Source organism: Hakea prostrata, chromosome 3, assembly GCF_041222555.1.
Source record: "Hakea prostrata isolate BN-2017 chromosome 3, UWA_Hpros_2, whole genome shotgun sequence".
In the NCBI taxonomy this organism is placed as follows: Eukaryota; Viridiplantae; Streptophyta; class Magnoliopsida; order Proteales; family Proteaceae; genus Hakea; species Hakea prostrata.
The window spans coordinates 74,042,401-74,046,846 of NC_142602.1; the positions used below are offsets into that span (position 1 = coordinate 74,042,401).

General features: G+C 41.4%; 1 pseudogene; it reads right to left on the bottom strand.

The window, feature by feature from the left end:
- Positions 1-2,596: 2,596 nt before the first annotated feature.
- Positions 2,597-3,325, bottom strand: LOC149023055 (7-deoxyloganetin glucosyltransferase pseudogene; annotated as a pseudogene).
- Between the last annotated feature and the right edge of the window lie 1,121 nt (positions 3,326-4,446).

Sequence of the window (4,446 nt, forward strand, 5' to 3'; positions counted from 1 at the left end):
TTAGTCATTTCAAAATCTTTGGATGCATTGCATATGCACATGTGCAGAGCAAAAAAGGAGAAAGCTAGATGATAGAGGAGAAAAACATATTTTCATAGGCTATGATGCAAGAACAAAAGCCTATAGACTCTACAACCCAATTAGCAAGAAAGTTGTAATCTCAAGAGATGTTGATTTCGATGAAGCAGATCATTGGAAGTGGACGAGAAGAAGAAAAGAATGTCAAAGGAACATTTTTGGAAGACGAAGAAGATCTTCAAGAACAAGCACCAACACGGAATGAAGATCCGGGTCAGCCTCCTCCACCAAGTTCAGTTCCAATAACTCCGAGGCAGCAGCAACTCCTCAATAGAAGCTCCTACAAGAACACGAAGGCTTAGTGATGTCTACAACACTACTGAACTAATACAAATGGTAGATGATTTTACATTGTTTTGCCTTTTAGCGAGAATGTGATCCAATCACATATGAAGAAGCTGCTCGTGAAAAGAAATGGCAAAAAGCCATGGATGAAGAAATAGAAGCAATCAAGAAAAATTATACGTGGGAGCTCATTGATTTGCCAAAAGGACACAAGACAATTGGAGTAAAGTGGGTGTACAAGACGAAGACGAATCAAGAAGGAAAAGTTGAGAAATACAAGGCAAGACTTGTTGCAAAAGGCTACAAGCAACAACAAGGTATTGACTATGATGAAGTATTTGCACCAATTGCAAGGATTGACACCATCGGACTTCGATTGCTTTAGCAGCTCAAAACAAGTGTAGAATCTATCGGATGGATGTAAAGTCAGCTTTTCTCAATGGATACCTGGAAGAAGAAGTATACATTGAGCAACCCCAAGGATATACTGAAGAAAGGCCAAGAAGATAAAGTATACAACCTAAAGAAAGCATTGTATGGCTTAAAGCAAGCACCAAGGGCTTGGAACATGAGGATTGATGCATATTTCCAGCAGAACGGCTTCATAAAGAGTCCATATGAACACACCTTATATACAAAGATAAGTGGAGATGGAGATATCATGTTCATCTGTCTCTATGTGGATGACATGATTTTCACAGGCAATAATCCAGGTATGTTCGAAGACTTTAAGAAAGCCATGACACGAGAATTTCGGATGACGAGATATTGGAAAGATGTCATATTTTCTTGGAATAGAAGTTACCCAAGCGAGATGAAGGAATCTTCATTTCACGAGAAGAAGTATGCAGAACAAGTACTCAAGAAGTTCAAGATGAATCATTGCAAGGCAATAGAAACACCAGTGAGATACAAATGTGAAGTCGAGACGTGATTGGGAAGAAGAACCTATCAACCCTATTTTTTACGAAGCTTGATTGGAAGTTTAAGGTACTTAACTTTCACAAGACCAGACATCATGTATATAGTAGGTGTTGTCAGTAGATACATGGAAGAACCAAAGCAAGTGTCACTTCATCGCAGCAAAGAGGATTCTAAGGTACATAAGAGGTACAACTTCTCAAGGTCTGTTCTATACTCGATCGAGATAATCCAAGACTGGTTGGTTACACCGACGGTGATTATGGGGGAGACCTAGATACAAGAAAAAGTACTTCAGGGTATGTGTTTCTTATTGGATCTGCAGCAGTTTCATGGTCATCAAAGAAGCAATCAACTATAGCGCTTTCATCAAGTGAAGTAGAATATATTGCAGCAACATTATGTACGTGCCAAGCAATATGGTTGAGGAATCTTATGCAAGAAATGCATCATCCACAAAAGGATCCTACAACCATATATATTGACAATAAGTCAGCGCTCTCTCTCGCGAAGAATCCAGTGGCCCACAGAAGAACCAAGCACATTGACACGAAGTACCACTTTATACGATAGCATGTGAAAGACAACAATGTGAACTTGGCATACTGTCAAACTGAAGATCAAATTGCAGACATTTTTACAAAGCCACTCAAGACTGAAGTGTTCAAGAGATTAAAAGCACAACTCGGCATGACAAGTCGAGTTTGAGGGGGAGTGTTGAAGTTCAAACACCGACTTGCAGGTCGGCAAATTCAGGAAGGTCGGTAAAACTCAAAGAGATGAAGTCGGTTCGGAAGCTTCATGAAGATGGTAGAATACTGCAGAACTTTCAAGAGGATTGTAGAAAGAGATAGAGGCGGCTGTTGAAGAAGATTGTAGAAGTCGGCAGAAGCTTCATGAAGCTGGTAGAAGAGAGAAGAGGCGGTAGTTGGAGTAGGTTCAGACTGAAGTGAAACAGTCGGTTTAAGATTCTTATAAATAGCATAGGTCTATGTAAGAACAGCAATTAGAGAATAGAAAACAGCAAGAGAGTTAGTGGAAAGAAAGAGAAGGAGAGTAAGTGAAGAAGCAGTGTTGAAACACCTTCATACGTGAGCAGAAAAGAGTGGAGAGAGAGAGAGAGAGAGAGAGAGCATAAAGGGCAGCCATTAAAGGTGAGGAGAGAAGTGAAAAGAGTAGAGTGGAGAGAGAAAAGTGTTGTAGCACAGTTATTTGTAAGCTTTCCTTTTTAATTAGAAAAGTGATTTTTGCAGTGTGTTTAAACCTCCTTCTTGTGAGAATCATATACAACTGTTTGTGAGTGGTTACACCATCACCCTGCTGCGCCAACAATATTTTTCATGCTAGGTATCCAATCAATGGGTTTGTCAAGATAGCAATTGGTGATGTCGTCCTCATCTGGTGAGCCCATCAAAGAAGAAAAATGATCAGAGACCCAGATATCTTTAACCACGCAAAGACATTCAATTTCTTGAAACACAGAAAACGTACAAACTAATACTTGGGAAAGAGTACCTTGGAGTGGAAATATGCCTCTTTTGATAAGCCCCACATATTGGAGATAACCCATGAAGCCACAAGCTGAGGCAGTCCAAAATTGAGCCACTTGGATGCCTAGTTCCTTGGCAGCTTGGACGGAGAAACTCATGGTTCCATCAGAAACAACGCAAGAGACTCTAGGTGTGGAGGAGGAATTGAACTTTTTCAGTAGCTCACGGAAGGGAGTCAAGCAGTTCTTTGCTACCGAATCGCATAGTGTGGGAACATCTTGTGTAGCATCACGGTCAGATGGTGGCAACCCATCTGGTATGGTTTCGAACTGGAAATCATTGAAACCATTGATCGCACCTGGAGCTTTGGATAGCAGTAAACGTCTGTGATTGAACTCAGTATTGACAAAGGTGATATGGAAACCTCTCGAGTGGAGAAGCTTTGCTACTTCCATCATTGGGTTAACGTGGCCTTGTGCTGGGAATGGAATGCACACAGCGTGAGGCTTCTGGGCGGCAATAGAACCCATATTTGCTTGCTTGCTTGCCATGGCTTTTTTAGAGATCTTGCTAGCATACTGCCGTCAATTTATAGAAGAAAGAATGCATTGCTTTCCCACTAAATTGAGATCTAGTCTTCCCTCTATCTAATCAGATACCTTGGACCATCAATAATTACTAGGTAGGCAGTATTATTGTGGTGAGCTAGCTCCACTTGAAGAATCATAATCAAGATTCCAGGTCCAAATTAAATATCTAAGAAACCTGCGTCCACATCCAAACGTTCCAATTGTTGGAACTTTGGGGGAGGGGAAGGGGATATTTAAGGGAATAGATGAAAACCTAAATAGTCGATATACGTTGCTGTATGTTTTCCCCCATTCTCAAGTGCCTTACTGTACTTAATGATAAGGTTGTTCCGTTGTGACTGAAAATTTGACATGTTGTGGAGGGTAGGCAACCTAAGAGCCCTTTGTGAAGAACCACACACACCCTCTTGCGGAGTTGGAGAACCCTTCGGGAAGAACCCTTCACACCCCCTTGGGAAATTGGAGAACCCTTCGGGAAGAATCCTTCACACCCCCTTGGGGAATTGAAGAACCCCTTTGGGAAAAATCCTTTACACCCTCTTGGGGAGTTGAACAACCGTTGCGAAGAACCACAAACACCCCCTCGAGGAGTTGGAGAGCCTTTCCCTTTAGGGGGCGTTTGGTTCCGCAATTCCCCGGAATCTGCAGGGGAATCATGACTCCAATAAAATAAATCGTTTGGTTCACACGTTGAGTCGGAATCCGGATATTTCAAAAATCACCGGGAATCCACAATTTACACTAAAAAACTGAATCCATTGGATTCCAAACCGAGTCGGATAATTCAACCCCAAATATAAATAAGAATGATTCTCATAGGATCACAATTATCATGAAAAAAAAATTCTCTACTCATCTTCTCAACGAGCATGAAATTTCCTCTAGAGCTCTTAGTCTCCGTTTTCTCTAGGGCTCATCTTCTGCGCAGAGCATGAAAATTTTCTCTAGGGTTCATCTTCTCTGCAGAGCAAGTCTTCCGTTCAGTTTGGGAACAAGCATAGCAATCGTTCGTTGAGTTCCATCGTTGTTTTCTAAGGTTGGATTTGGCTTCACAAGAGTAGAACGTTGTTGTCGAGCACCAT